Source organism: Gambusia affinis, linkage group LG15 (genome assembly GCF_019740435.1).
Source record: "Gambusia affinis linkage group LG15, SWU_Gaff_1.0, whole genome shotgun sequence".
Taxonomy (NCBI): Eukaryota; Metazoa; Chordata; class Actinopteri; order Cyprinodontiformes; family Poeciliidae; genus Gambusia; species Gambusia affinis.
This window is the reverse complement of record NC_057882.1, coordinates 7371883-7388495: the sequence shown is the minus strand read 5'-3', so window position 1 is coordinate 7388495 and position 16613 is coordinate 7371883. Positions and strand designations below refer to the sequence as shown.

Here is a 16613-nt window from a genome sequence, read left to right as displayed (position 1 = left end):
CACATTGTCCATCTCTAAAGTCTAAATTGGTTTCAAATAGTGACCACCAAACGTTTACTCTTAACTTTTCTTGCTACTGCTCCCATAACGTTTTCTCATTTCTTTTCATCATTTTTAAGTCAATGCTTCATTACTTCTTTGATGTTTTGTTTTTGTTTTTTTGTTTGTTTGTTTTTTGCATGTGCCAACTTTGTGCTAGAATTTTTAATTCTTCGATCATTATTTGCAAAGTGAAATCATTAAGAATATTGAAAAATATCAAAAGTGTTTTAAAACACAAAGTGGGGTTTCAGCTAACAATAGGTATCTAGACAGTATTTAATTTGTCTTCCTTCACATGAAGTGTTACAAACAAGCAGACTATCAATAATGGTCAAAACATTGTAACTTCTAACACTGCTAAACTTTTACTGTTGCCAGCAGTAGAATCAAAGATCTTCCAAAATGATTTTAAAACAAAAAACAAACAAAAAAACCTAAATAAATTTAGAGGAACTGAGCATTTTTTCTGTGTCAAGCTTTCTATTTAATCAGAGAGGGTCAGTAACATGAACAGCTTCCTGGCATCACCTTTCAGTATCACCGTGATGAGAATCGGTAGGGTCATAAAGCTGCTGCTTTGAAGGGAATGAGAGTATAGAAGAGGTATGTAAGACCGCACATATGGGGAGGTAATAGCAGGAAGTCTCTAATGGATCCTTTGTTGAGTGCTACATACTATACAAGCTAAGTTTCCTACGCTATTTATTCAGAAACTCTTTTTCTAAAGTGTGACATAAAACACTTCTTCCCCCACTCCATTTGCAGAAGTGTAAAAAGCTTTTCAAGTGGATGTAACGAAATGAGCCACACTTTGTGAAAAATCCAGTTCAGGAGTATCATTTCATCGCTACAGCCTTTGTACAGAATTATGGTGAAAGTACCAAACTGCATCTAACATAGGAAGAGATGTACAGAAAGCAAGGCATCATGTACAAAAAGTCCCATATCTTGATGTACCCATGAATCCAGCATAAGTCTATAAAACCGTACAAATCGCAAAGGTTAGACACATTTAGGAGCATTTTAAGATGACCCATTTTCACAAAAAATCTACTCTTGTGTTAGAATGTAAACATCACCATCTACAACATCTGACGTACTGGTATCACAATCACAACACAAACTGACAACACCAGAGCAGGAAAATGGAGATTCACTTAAAGAAAACTGCAGCCATCAAAACGTGAGATGTTTCATGGAAATCTGGAATGGAGATACTTGGAATTATGTGAGATAATAATAAGGCGCAAAATTAGGTATATACAAGAAAACCTGAACAACAATGGAACATGCATCACATAACCTGTAAATAAAATATTTATGCCAGCAATTATGTGTGTTTATTAACTCGTTTTTTTTAATTGAATCACTAGATATACAAACATGTAAATCTGCTTTACTGACAACTGTGCTAATTTCTTCTAAAAAATAAAACTGATTGCCATTCTACTTGCCTGTCAGCCTCCCGCTCAATTTTATTCTAAATTCATGAAGAGCACCATAAGGTTTTTTTTTTTTTCTCACATTGATTCACATAAAATTCAGGTTCAATGTGCTTCAAGTCTTAATGAAGGAGACGTGTGTTGGTGCATTAGGCCGACAGACAGAAACAGAAATGGATAAAAAAAATTTTTTAGCTGCTGTTTAATTTATAAAGTTATAAACCAATTCATGTGGTTGGGGGTTAACACTGTTCTGGCCTGAGGTTTTAGACTCTGGTTGCTTATTTTCAGCCCGGCTGCCTCAAAGTAAGCTATAAATCGCCCCTAAAATGAACCAAAGCTTCCTGGCGCACCAGAGAGATCATGCTGAGGATAAAATAACAATAACAAAGTAACAAAACATAACAGAAGAGAAAAATATATATTTACTTGAATTTAAAAAAGCTATAAAACTGGAGTAATTATGTCCCCAGTATCAATATGGTGCATAGTTTCTTGCAGATGTTAAAGCTAAAAGTCGCCTTGTGTATTTCTTGTGTAAACTCTGTAAGTTTACTGTATTCAGCTATAAGGATTTTTGGCTGCATTTTTCAACATAAAAAGTTTCTTCAAGTTTTTTTGAGGGGTTTTTTTTCAGCTCAAAATTCTCAGAAGTGTCTCCAGCAGTTTTCACTGAGACATTAATGCATCCTTCTTGGTGCATTGACCACTTTACCATCAAAGCCATCCGTTGCCAAGTGCACACCTTCCAGTATCTTATTGAAAAGTTGCACTGATCTCTGGAACGTTGCTGCTGTGAAGACAAGGAGATGCTCCCTGACCTATGACCTGTTTGGGACAGACCCTGATCCTACTCTCTTCTGGTTCTTAAAAGCATCTTGTTTTGAACTCTTTCTTTCCTGCACTTTGCTTAAGAATCTCATGAGCTACACAATCAGTCTTCATACTGCCATTGGCTTTGTATTTTCTAGAGTCAGAAAAATAAAATACTGATCTGTGGCATCATAACATATAACCATAACCATAATAACCTGATCTGCCAAACAAAATAAATTATGTTTGGCAGATCAGGTTATGTGTAGCTGTGACATCAAGTGTGCTCAGTATCCATAAGTCTTTCCTGTTGATTTCACTTGATGTTTTTTTGTTTTCCATCTCTTTTCCAAGGGATTTTTGCAGGTATTCAGCTTTACAACCTGTTCCCATTTGAAGCCTATCATAGTAGGAAGGAATTAAATAGAGTGCAACCTGAACTAGCGCCAGTCTGTTTCAGGGCTAAAGCAAAGACAAAAAAACAAGACAGAAACATTTACAGTTTCTAATTTGTGTGCTCGGCACAGAGAAGCTGGCCAGACGAAAAGTACCCCTGCCTAAACTCTAATGCAATATCGACGGGTCAGTTGCTGTCTCATGCACTAAACAATAAAGTTAATATTTATCATGTTCTGTGATAAAAGCAGAACAGAAAGTAACTCAGCTTGTACAAGCTGCTTTTGAAAGTTATCTCTCTACACAAAACCATTTCCATGACCCTTGCTCAAGCGGAGCAAAGGTCATGGAAAGGTCAATAGAATTTCTACAAAATGTCAGCATTTTAATGCACAAATTGCACAAAATGACGGCGTTAACTGGTTTTACGAAATTGTCTGCTTACAACTTGAATGTCCACTTTTGCATTAAATCCATCCTGCCGTTGGTGACTGGGCTTTTAAATGTCAGGAAATACAATTTCCAGCAAACTTTTGAAACAAACATATTCTTTGTTAGGTCACAGGGGTGAACAGTCTTTAAATTAAAACACTGCCTGATTACCCTTTGTTATATGAGAGATATAAAGGTCATGTGTTCATATCAATTTTCTGTGTCTTGGGTGGCAAACAGTCATTATGGCTCCCAGGGTGTTGCTGATTGGATCCCAAGAAATGCAAGCATAATTTTTGGAAATGTTCAATTGAATTTTTGGAAACGGATCAGATGAACTTTTAGTTCTTTTTCCTGTCTGACTACAAGAAGTCTTGGACAACAAACATTACCCATCAAGAAATGTAAGCCTTTATTACGCACTTATTAGATCTTTATTAGGTGTTTAATTGCTTGAAAACACAATGAGAAACTCAGTCGATTACATGGAAGCAATTGAATCCACTTAGATATTTACACACGGGTCAAGATGACTCACTGAAATTTAAACTTGCCGTCTCCGTGTCGAACACAGGGGATTTATCTGACTTTAAATGTGGGACGCCTGTTGGTGCCAGACGCTAGACGGCCCAGTGCGAGTATCTTAGAGAACGCTAATCTACTGGCACTTTCCAAGTTTACACAAAATGGGATGAAAAAAGAGAAAACATCCAGTGACAAAAAGGCCTTGTGATGTCAGAGATAAGTAGAATGGGCTGACTGGTTTGAGGTGACAACAGCAGCCCAAACAACCCCTTCCTGTGGCTTTTCATTGAAGCTAACATCAGCTAAATGTACGTCAGGACTCCAGCATCCCCGAAACATAGATAACAGATGACACTCACAAATATATAATATTGAATTTTATGGTGGTGTGAACTAAAAAAAAGATTGTTCAAACAGCATAATATTAGTTTCTTTCTTCCCATTTAAGCCGCTTTACTGGCATTCCAAATGACTGACTGCGGAAATAGATAAATAGATTAAGTATCAATTATTTGGAGAATTCCAAAATTCTCCAAACATAAACCATTACCTTATTTTACTTATAAACTAGCGCTTTATTGGTTAAGACTAATAAAGAATTACAGTCTCAGATTAAAGTTTTGTCTTTAGTAAAATGGTATTTGGAATCAATATCAAGCTTAGTCTAAACTAGTCTGAATTTAGAGCTAATTTGCCTCTTAATCTTAATAAACTCAAACTAATTGACAATCTAAATTCCTGACGAATGAAACCTGTTTTCTCACATATGCACAATTCGCACTGATGAGCTTGAAACAGAGCCACATTCTTTTATAGCTACAGAGCCACACATTTTATAGTTTCTTCGCAAGAAAGAAACTATAAAACTAACAGACTAACACAGAAATGCAAACAACAAATCTCTGTCAATTGCATTGCGCTGTAATGTCAATATTAAACCAAAATCTTGCAGGAAAGTTTGAATTGCTGAATCCTAGCTATGAAGAATTAAGACAGTTCTTAAAGCACAACGGGGTTCAACCTGGTAGTGGCATGTTGGACCTAATAGAGTTGTGGGTGAGTGTGTGATTTCTTTCACACAAAGGTGAAAAAAGTATCTAGTTTGTTTCACACCCTTAGTGAGAGAATATGTGTCAAAGCAAAACAGGCAAGTTCAGACTGCCTACAATCTCTTGCGCTCACTGAACAAAACAGGGCTGCTATGATTAACATGTTTTCATTTTACACCAAGCAGAAGGTTTAGCTTCTGTTTTTTTGCTAATTATTGGAAGACATCAAGAGAGAGGATGTGAAAGAAGCAAGAGAGCAGGAAAATTGTTATACTTTAAGACAGTGGTCTCCAACTCCAGTCCTCAAGGTCCAGTATCCTGCATCTTTCAAATGTGTGTTTGTGAACACCCGGGTTCAAGATTAGCTCATTAGCAGATCTCCGTAGAGCCTGATTGCTCTACAACAATCAAGCTCCTTTCAGTCGCCATTTCAGTCAAGCAAGTAGGACAAGGGACACATCAAACAATGACAGGACTTTGGCCCTCGAGAACTGTGGTTTGAGATCAACGCTTAAGAGAAGACTTAGCAGGGAAGCTTGCATTTTACCTTTCGTATGGTTAAAACACAGAAAACAAAAATTACAACTTCTTAATTGTTTCAGTATCTGCTGGTGAATCAAGCAGTTACTGATCTTGATCTTCACTGCTGGTGAAGAACAAGAACTACTTGGACATCTTGACATGGTGGAAGATCTCTGGAAGTGTTTGACCAGAAGATCCCACCTCATGAATTCTTCCATTTGAGCAAATAGCTCAACTCTGAATGGGTTAAAACGTTACAGTTGCAACACGGGAACTTAATCGATATTAAGTGGGTGGACTGTGCTGTTGCTAGCCTTGAACGGTCATAAAATGGGTTTGATACATTCAGAACATGTTCCTGTCAAACACCCACACCACGGTGAACTTTTCAAACCTGTATTTTTTATGTATTGCTTAAGAACATTTCGGTAGGTATACAGTTTCACCTCAGAGTTATTTCTGTTCCCATTTGAAGCCTATCATAGCAGGTAAACAATCAGATAGCAGAGTGCAACCTGAACTAGAGCCAGTCTGTCCAAGGGCTAATGCAAAGATACACAAAACAGAAAAACTCATACAAGGTCCAACTCCTAAGGATAATTTACAGTTTATAATTTGTAAGTCCTGCAGAAAGAAGCTGGCCAGACAAAACTCACTCTTGCCTAAATCCTGATGCTGTAATGATCTCTGTCAGTTCCCATAGCAGTCTTGAGTTGGTTCTTGATATTTCACTGACCATCAAAGCAGTTGATGATCATTGGACGTTCCAGTTTCACCTCCTTTTTACGTCTACTTTGATCATTTTCGTTCCAACATGGTTTGATTTTAGGGCCACAATGACATGAACAGACCAAGACAAAAAAATATTTTTCACCCTGTATAACTTCTCCTAGTCATAAAAGTGACTAGGAAGAATTTGGCAACCCCTCTTGGATTTTGTATTTTTTTTATTTTGACACTTCTTGTTGCTTTTGCAAATCAATAAAGATCAATAAAATTGAGCTTTTTTTGCAAAAAATATTTAACATGAAAAATTGCTTGCTTAAATATTCACTCCCTTCACGTCACAGTTTATTTGATACAGCAAGGCCAGGAAGGGTCTCAGTCCGGCTTACAAAAAGATTGCTTCCCCCGGGTCTAAATTTTTCAGACAAAGCTTACTGGCATTGTGTTGTCAGCAAGCACCTCATGTTGCTCCCCCCCCCAACCCACTATGTCTTCCTGTGGTCTGTTCTCTCCTGCACTTTCTGTGCCCGCAAGACGTCTCCAAAGGCGGTATCTAAACTCAGCTTGCGTTTCAAGAATTTCTATTATAACAGTGACAGACCACAAATGTGTTCAACTTTAAATCGCAGGGGGAAGCAAATGTCTAAGAGAGCAAGGTTTCCCCATTAAGTAGAAAAGTCCAGAAATGCTGACTGGTGCTCTGCTGGTGATGAACAGCACAACAGTGTAAGAGGTGACGGTGCCCCAACATGTGGCGTGGCGGAGGCCGGATTGAAGTAGTGTTGGTAGGCCTTCTACAAAAATATATATGAAGGAATCCAACTTCTAAACAGGAGCCTCTTTTATCTACAGCGCACATTCTGTCAGCCACAAGTTATCAGATGCCACAGCATCTTATAGTGACGCTTTGAGTGAATTGAGTCTCTCGTGAATGATCCGTTCATGAAAGCCGTTCATCGGATCACGGGGTTGATTCGTGCAGAACGGCGCCTCTTCCAGCCTAAAACATGCAACTGTTACAGAATTTAGGACTTTAAATTTGCCGTTTTGCTTTTTATTTATTATTTGCCACTTGCATTGTTTCTTTATTCCGGTTCACATGCTTTTTAATTGTTTATTTGACAGATTGGAAATCCATGGGCATTGTTGTTAAGTCTTCAGTCAAAACAAACCTTTTGCGTCAAGTTAAGGATCATTTTGCTCGCCATTAGGCCAACATACCCGTCTCATTTAGTAGACAACACAAACATTCTGATTTGTGCAGCATATGACTCACATACTATATAACGCTACATAAAAATACAATATCATTTAATATAAAATAATGACATTGCGTTGTTGCTTTTGCGACCCATTAAGCTCTCATTCTATTAATCGTAAGTCATTCTGTATTTAAATTTGATAGTTTCTTACTGCTAGTGTTGAACAGCAACAATGCAGAAATAAAACGGCTTCACTAAGGTGAATTGTAGTGTTATTGTGAGAAGGTCAGCCACTGTGACGTTTATTAAAAAGACTGCTGAAATCGACCCGGACTTTTTCCAGCCCCTTAAACGAACACTTGTCATGAAGCCCAGTGCTGTTAGATCCTGGCAACCAGAGTTGCAAAAAAATTGTAGAAATGCAAAGTTACGCTTTGTCAAGTTACGGGACCAGGGCAATTATGAAAAGACAAATATTGCCGACTCATTCATATTTCAGCTTATGCGTTTTAAAAGAAAGAAAAGCCTTTTTGAAAGTCAGGCATGCAGATCTTGTTACTACATTACTGCACTTTTACATTTTGCTTACAATAAGAAGCTGTCTTATCAGACCAAATGTGTGATAATTAATCAACTTGTAGATTAATTTACAGTGTTAAACTGAAATGACTCGGCTCAACTGTTTTGTGTTTCCGTTTGCAAGCTTCTCACAAACGCTTGTGAGGATTTCTTTTGTCCATTCCTCTGGACAGAAATGGTTTCACTGAGCAACCACTGTCTTTGTGATGCCCACTCCAAGACACTGAATTTATTGACCACAAGCCACTTTTTAGCCAGACTTGCTTCGACTCATTGTCCATTTGTAACACCAGTTTAAACTTTAAGGGTCTGCATGATTTATTTACATCTTCCTTCACTATTTTCCACGCAAAGTTCTTTACTTTTGCTGCTGCTTGGTTTATAAGGAGCAGAAGAGCATCCAGCAGCAAGACGCCCACACAGAGACCTTGTTTGTTTAGCATTCGGGACCAGGGCAATTATGATTAGAGACAATTCCTAGCTTTAACCACAGGAATCCTCCTTTGATTTTAAAATAATAATATAGTAAAATATAAAATTTAATGTACAATAAGTAACATATTGTAATTATGAAGGAATAAAATCCACCTAAACTGCAAAAACAAAGAAAAGTTTTATACAATTCGCAAAGAAACGTGCAGGAAAAAAAGTAAAGAAGTTAAGAATTATGGGACAGCATTTTAGATTTTATTCATGCACAGTAGTCCATTGTTCCACAAACAGCTCCACGGACACAATGCTGCTCTAGTTTATCACCCACTAGCTCGGGGAGGTCGCTCACGGGTGATGTAGCTGAGTTCGATTTGGCCTCTTCCCCTCTCTGGGGAGGCCCTTAAACGAGAGGAGGAAACATTTCTTGGAGAGGATATAATTTGTCCCGATGGAAATGCTTTGGATTCAGTGCAACAGGCCAGGCCAAGATGTACTCACACACAGGTAGCCAGGATTTAATGCGAGTTCTTATGATGACACATAAACATTGAGCAGTTAGCAGCCAGAAATCCACCCTCCTCCCAACGCCCTTGCACTTTTTTTTCACAAGGGTAAAAATATAGAAAACATACAAGCTAGTGGGACAAAGGCAGCAACCCCTGTGAGGATAATCATGACTATCTGTGTGTGTGTGTGCTTTGTTAGACTGAGCTGAGCCTGAACCACGCTGTAGACGCTGCCACAGTTCCACAGATACTAATACAAATTCTGGGGCATTTTGTAGAAATGGTTTCTTATAGGCCACAGAAGGTCTAGTAAATCAGCAATCACAAACTAAATTGTTATCTTTTAACTCCAAAAGAAGTGATCAGATACAGAGGAAAGAGTGTGACGTGTTGTGATTTCCAGAGGAGATTTCACCCTATAACATCTGTCTTTTTTACAACACACTGACTTCATTACTCAGTCTCTGTGTCAGAATATTTTCAACCTGTTACATTTAGCTGTATCTGTTATTACACATCCCTAGTATGGACTGACAAGACCAGTTGAAGTCTTCAGTGGAAATATCCAAAAATCCTTTATATTTATTTAAATTTTTCACTGCTTTTATAATTTGTTTTTGACACTTGGTCACACTTCAGTACAAACAGTGAATTGTAAAGAAAGTTCTTTAAAAAATGTTAAAGGCAAAAAAAAAAATCTAGCTTACACACGCATCCAATGCACTTGACTTTGAAACCTTTAGATAATCATACGGGTCAGCTAACTGCACTGACCAAATTAGTTTAAATGCAGCTTTTTTGTGAAGTCTTAAAGCACATCAGTGAAGAAACAGCGTCACACAACAGACGGGTCCAGGAAACGATTGTGAAGAGACGTGTGGATTAATGTCATAAATTTGGCTAAAATAATTTCCTACAGCAGCTAAAAATATGAAGGTATATCGATAATGCTTGTAAGCAAATTCTATACTTACTATATATACCGTATATATATATATATATATATATATATATATATATATATATATATACATATATAAGTTCCTTGTTCTTACAATGTTAAAATTATTCTAAAGTAGCCAATTAGAGCACTAAATACACAATATACATTTATTTTGTATTTATACTTTCATAATTATTTATATATATTTATAACAACACATAAATTAAGGCAGTAAGGGTTCTAAATCTGGCCTAGGGTTAAGGCTCTGTACACTACCACAAATACTCTACTCAAATGGGAGAATGTGTGGACAGCACAACTCATGTTTTGTTTAAAGAAGGTCATAAGAAGTCTAGTTTGCCTTTAATTCAAGCCATGTAGCAAACACAGCAAATGTGGAAGAAGTTGCTCAGTTCAAATGAGACCAAAAATCATAGTTTTTACCCAAAAAAACGGACAAAGAAGCTGGTCAGAGTTGAAGCTGATGTTCAGAGGAGCTTCCACCCAGTTTGATTGTTATACAGATCTATTTGACCTTTAATCCAGTTGTCACCATTTTTTTGATGCTTGCCCGACGAAGTAATATAGCAGCTGACCCTTTGATATTTTAGGTGCTATAATGCTAGCAGTTAGGATTTCCAGGTATTCGACCGGACGTGATCGCTTGAAAAAGCGTGAAGCGCCGCTGGTTTATTTTCCATCACGACCTCATCACCCACTGCTGTGTTATGGGGAAAGATTTCAGACAAACAAGAAAACAAAGAGGCTGCTGGCAAAGTGTATGGTCAGGGAATCAGCAACTCTCTGTTGTAATTATCCGGCATTCAGCGGACTCTCACACACTGTTCCGCCTATCAGCTGCCCTGACGAGCCCTGTGAGCGGCAACACTGAATCTGGGTCAGTACTGGCCATATCCATAATGACGTATGCAATTTAAATTATTCTGGGTGGATGCTGATCGATAGTGCACCGTTGTCAGGCGTTTTACAGTCACCTCTGACCTCTGCTGATGAGCATCGACTCAGAATAAAGTGGACCTAAAAGTGACGGGGGAAGAGCCATGGTATCCAGAGTGGGCAAAATAACTCGCAGAGAGTAAACATGGAGCAGTCTGTGTATTTATCTGTCCAATAGCAGCGTGTTCGGTTAGACAGAGAATTAAAAGGAAACCAGACAACAACAGCCATGTTTCAGCTTTACCGGTCTCTGCAGACACAGAAAAGAGAAAAGGGAAAAGAGAGAGCAACCTTCCAGCAGCTAAAGGGCATATTTCAGCATATTTTACCGTCAGAAAACCTAAAAATTCAATCCGCACAACTTCAAATTCAAATGATGCAAATTCCACTTCAACCATTCCCGAGTACTAATACAATGCTTTCCAATTAAGTTTATAATACCAAATGGTAAAGTGTTATCTATCTAAGGCAGCACTTCTGGTAGCCCTGAGTCACTAACTTTGCATTATTATGGCTCCTAAAAAAGCTTGTAGTGACAGTGGAGGGCTTATGCCAAGTCTTTAGCTTTGCAGTATTTCCTCATGGTTCGTTTATCTGGTTCTTCGGCTCCAGAAGGACCAGATCTGCTTCCATCTTTGCCAGCAAGAGAAGAAATCAGAACCATCTGGGTTCAAACTGGTATCGTAATCATAACTGCTCTCTGATAATCATCAGATTAAGAAAAGTGAGGGTGGATTTCTCACCTAGACAATGATTCCAAGCACAGTAAAGGAAAATCTAACAGAACATCAGAGTCCATAGATGTGGGCCCCCAGCAACTTGTAAGAGCTGGAAAGAGTTCTTGTGTAAAACTCAGTCAAAATCACCCCCAAACAATAAAAGTGAACGGTTTCTCCGCATAAGATAAATAAGCTGTAATTGCAAAAACTAAGAAAGCCCTTTTTAATGAAGAACAGAACGAGTTTCAGTATCAGTTTACTTTATTAGACATAGTTTCATCACCCAAACCAAATCCTTGCAGCAAGGATGTCCAGGGTTTAATCCTGACCCTCTGTCTCTCTGGACTCTACCTATTTCTCCAGAACAGGTTTCTGAGTATTCCAACTTTTTCTCTGGCAGTGTTAGGGTAATTTTCCTCTCTAGATTACCCTTAGGCATGAGTGTGTCAGGTTGTTTGCAGTCACTTTGCCCCCCCACGCCCAGCCTCTTATTATTTAGTCCTGATAGATTATAATAGACTTTACTGATACCAATATGCGTTGTGTATTGTCAGGAGCACATATTACATTTATTTTAAAAAAACGTAGAAATGTTGCTACCCTCTGACCGTATGTAGGTGGGTATTTTATTTAATTGGCCAAACACTCCACAGGCAGTTTCCCTTTAGAAATATATACATATAAAACCTTTGTGCTGCTCCAAATGTGCACAGTGCCTTTCTGAAAAAATAAAATTGAAGTCCGCATGGTCATGAAGCAAAAACATTTCCTGTATTACATAAATGTATTAATAAATTCATAGCAAACTGTCATTTTCCAGCAAAAGTTTAAACTTTTTCCTGGGACGTCTGATCTGACAACAGTTAGCTAAATCATGACTGATTTCCAGCCTGTTTTCAACAGGCCAAGGCTTTGGCTTTCCAGGGGCGACCGATTTGTTATCCTACTGTTTTATTTTTTTTCTTTCCCTCCCTCCTGCCAAAGGATTCTGCTATCACCTTGAAAGATTGATTCTGATACAGTGGCCAGTTACACTCGGCGCCTCAGGGTCATTGGATGAAGAACAAGCTGTTGTCTGGCCTGTAATAATTGGCAGTGGGAATTAGTTAAGAAGGCCAGAGTCTGCAAAGAGCTGATAATGTGCACTGGAGTAAAAAATTAGAAAAAGAGGGGAAAAAAAAAAAGCAGGATAACTGTCAGCACGGTAATGAATCAATCTGTAAAGTTTTGGAATGTATTCTACACTGAACATCATTTTATCTAAAAACACTAACTATCTTATTCTAGGCTCAGGATTAGACTCAACATAACATTCTCAACTGTCCCAATCTACAATTACATTTGTATCGCGAGGGAAAATGAATTCCCCTCGTTTATTCCATTCATGTTTGTCCCTGAAACGGTGACGCAAAATCTAGTTTTGCTTCTGTTTCCTCAGTTGCAAAATATTTGGCGGAAATGCAGTTGACCAATTGTAGGAATAAGCAAACATGTCACTTGCATATTGTGAGTCAGTTATTTAATTGTTCCACATAATTAGGTATAAGTGGAAGAAAAAAAAAAAACTAACAAAAAAACGTTTTCAATCTGGAAATGAGAATGCTAGGATTTTTTTTTTTGTTCCTTTTTTTTTAAATTATTATGATAATTAGTCGTTTGACTTCCCAAGAAATCTCTTTCAGGTTTTGACTCCGTGAAGCTGAACCATTGTTTCTTACACACATCAGAGTTTTATTCTGCTCCATTTTTGTGATTGCTATTGTAGATCTATCAACTTTTTCAGTGAAATACTTTTTTTTTTTTTCCCCATAAAATAGATTATTTTCAAATCGTTTCATAGCATGATGGCTTAACTTGGAACTTGAACCTTGTATTTGGGGAATGTCCAACAGAGACAATAATTTTATTTAAGTTATTTTGAGTACTTGCCTTGCAAGTCAAGCGCAAAGTAAGGTCACATGTTGAGGTGCAACCCCCTTAACTCCAAGTTGCCCACTCATCTGTGTGATTGGTTAAACGGGACTCTAGTACAAAGCACTATGAGTGGTCAATAAGATTCAAAAAATCAGCTCGTAGATTCATAGTGTTACATCACATTTTCATAAAAATTTCAAAAACAGTTCCTTTTTTGTTCAACTTGAACATTTCACAAACGTAAAAATATAATTTTTCCTAGGTTTGCTTAGACTACCAAAGAACTGAACTCAGATTAAATGACTTGAATAAAACTGAACTGGATCAAATTGACTGTATCCAGCCAGTCAAGTAGGTTAAATTGGACTGAAGAGAATTCACTCCAATAAAGAAACAGTTCAACTTGCCTTCTTAGATGCTGGACTCTCTTTTTTTTTTTAGAATTACAGGATGTATTTTTTGTGGACTGTCAGTTATTATTGACTAGACTTTTTTTCCCTTTGCAATACAATAGCAGATGCTACCTGTGCAAACACATACTGTACTTTTTCTACACATTCATTGAAAGAAAATACAGATTATGTTAAATTTAATTGAGGTTAAGACATCCAAGTTAAACTTTGTGGCTTTTATTTTTTTCTCTCTAATCTTCTCGAACAAAATATCATTACCTAACCTCAGACTTCATTTTTTTTTTTTTTTATCACGAAGCACCCAAACAACGCTGACAGCTCAGCATTCGTACATGTTTGAGTCGAACCACTGAACTCTGTGAAGGCTTACTTAAAGCCCTGGAGGGCAACAAACTTCCTGAGTCCACAGAGGGTGTTCAAGTCTGAAAGCCCTCAAAATGTACTTCCAGTGCAACTAGAGAAGTATTGCTTGACTACACTTTATAGTCAACTTCCAGTGGGTGGGCGTCTAGACGGAGGGCAAATCAGACGACGTGATTTATTATACTCTCACCCCCACAACAGTGGCGAGATTAATTTGTGTGTCCAATATGTTCATAATACCTTCTGCTATGCAAAAGCTGTTCCAGGATGTATATAAAAATATATATATTATTTGCTGTTGCGTATGTTAAATCAGAATTTTCAAAACATTTTGATTTGGTATGGGAAAAAATTTTAAAGTGTGTGATCAAATCAAAACTTTCTGCACATTATGAAGATGTAATATATGTAATGAATTCAATCCCACTGTTCAGTGTGTGCTACACACACTAGTTTCTCCCTTAACCTAGCATGTAATAGTTATAATATTCTACTGGGAAATAGTCCTCACTAAATCCTTGAACATGAATACATGAAACCTAAAACACTCGATGTTTGAACCCTTTAAAAACAGGAGCTTACAGCAGACCCTCCAGCAGACCCTCCAGGGCGAACCCAGCACTCACTGCCAGACCCAGATAAGGACACACTGATGAGCTGAAGAGTTCACTGCTCGCTTAAAATGTAGAAAATGTGGCTCAAAAGGATACTTGTAATAAAGTAAATTCTTGTGATAATAAGTTGCTATGTGTATCGTATTTTTGGTACATTTAATCCATTTATTAATTTTCTCTTGGTGGAAAACACCACAGAGTCTCATTATTACGGGACTGAATTAAAGACACAATCAAACTAAACTGAACTCTCAAGTTTGACCAAGGCATGATGAAGAAAAAGATTTTTTTTTTATTGATTATCGGAGAAGATACAAATAAGAAAGTGATGTGTCACTCTCTTTTCAGTTTTTTTCTATTTCTTTTATTTTTAATTCTTGATAAATAAATGCTTTCACTTAGCAAAATGATCAGAGCCGTCCACTGCTATGCCAATGATACTCAGCTATGTTTATTCATAAACTGTACTAATTTAAACAAGTTAAGCAGAATACTGGTCTTTTGACCTGAACTTTTGAAATACTAGATGTTTACTCATTGCTTCTTTGAGATAATTTAAAGGGCCCTTGAGTCATCTTAGATCACAATATGTCATTGAAAAATTTTACAATTTCCTTCATCCACCTCCCAAATATTACCAAAATTGGAAATATCCTGTCACAAGTTGTGAAATTATAAAGCTCATATTTCACATTAGTTTCCCGCTACATCCAGATTAGAATTAAAAGTGCTCTTTCTCTGTGAGGAAGAAGTTGAGCTCCAGGGAGGAGCTGCGTAGAAATAGGCAGAGCTTTGTCGGAGCAAGCATTTAGGCACCCCCCAAAATGGTTTCCGGGGGAGATAAAAGGATTCCTCAAACGTCCATGAAGGAATCACGAAGCAACCCTCCAGGAATGTATTTAATGAGGGAATAGCATTATAACATAAGAAGTTTAAAAAAAAGCAATTTTTACACAAAACCCCTTCAACCGTCCTGCAGTCTTATGAGACAGAGTCAGTTAGACTCCACAGGTTTTTCACTCTGTGCGTTTCTCCGGCGGGGTCGCACAGACACCGTGTGCGCTTTTACGAGCTTTTAGCGTGGTTTTGGAAATTGACGGTCTGACAGGAAGAGACTTCTGTCTCTGAATCAGTGTCAGCAAACCCATAGCATCTCCAGTGATTAACACCACAGAACATGCTCTTACTTACATTAGAGAGAGAGAAAAAAAACAATGCAGTCAGAACCAACACAAGCTAATGTAAAACAATCAAATCGTTCTGACCAAAAACTACAACCATGAAAACATACAGCTTCTGTTTGTGGTGCAGACTCTCCACTGATATCCCATTGTTTTAAAGCAACGCTTTCATGCCGAACTGAAGCCTTTAGCTTATTTAATATTAAAGGCTTTTTTTTCTCTTCAGTCAAAACTCTCTTGTATGATGAGCCACAATTGTCCCACATACATCCATTCTTAATTCACCATATGTAGCTTTTTCTTTAACAGTCTCACCCTGATAAACAGAGGAGAGGCATTAAAGGCTTCGGTGATCATCTCTGAACTCTACAGTGGTGCCTTTTCATCTTATTAATAAAAATATTTTTTCAAACCTGTCTTCAAAAACAGATGCCGTAAGCTGAAACTGTTTACCTGCCCTTTAGTGCCTTTCAGCCGTTTCTGCTCCTATATGTATGTAAAGAGCAGTTTTCGGTCTTTAAACCAACAGGGTGAGATGAGGTAGACCACTCCAAGCTGCCGCTGTGTTGCATGTTAGAGCTTCACCTCCAGAAATACCAGCTTTAAAAATACAAAGACTCTATGAAAGAAACTAATATGCAAATAAATAAAAGTGGAAGCTGAAACAGCAACACCAAACAGCAGAAAAAATACCCTAAATGCACTAGATGTAAATAAAAAAAAAGAGTTCTGTTCCTCATCTGCAATAAAGACATGGTCATATTCTATCTATCTATTGATCTGTCTGTCTGTCTGTCTGTCTGTCTGTCTGTCTGTCTGTCTGTCTGTCTGTCTGTCTGTCTG

At 37.7% G+C, this 16613-nt stretch overlaps 1 protein-coding gene across 6 annotated transcripts in view; it reads right to left on the bottom strand.

Moving 5' to 3' along the window:
* Window positions 1-16613, bottom strand: part of ntm (neurotrimin) — a 253225-nt gene that overhangs the window by 37813 nt on the left and 198799 nt on the right. The gene's annotated exons all lie outside the window — the stretch shown is intronic.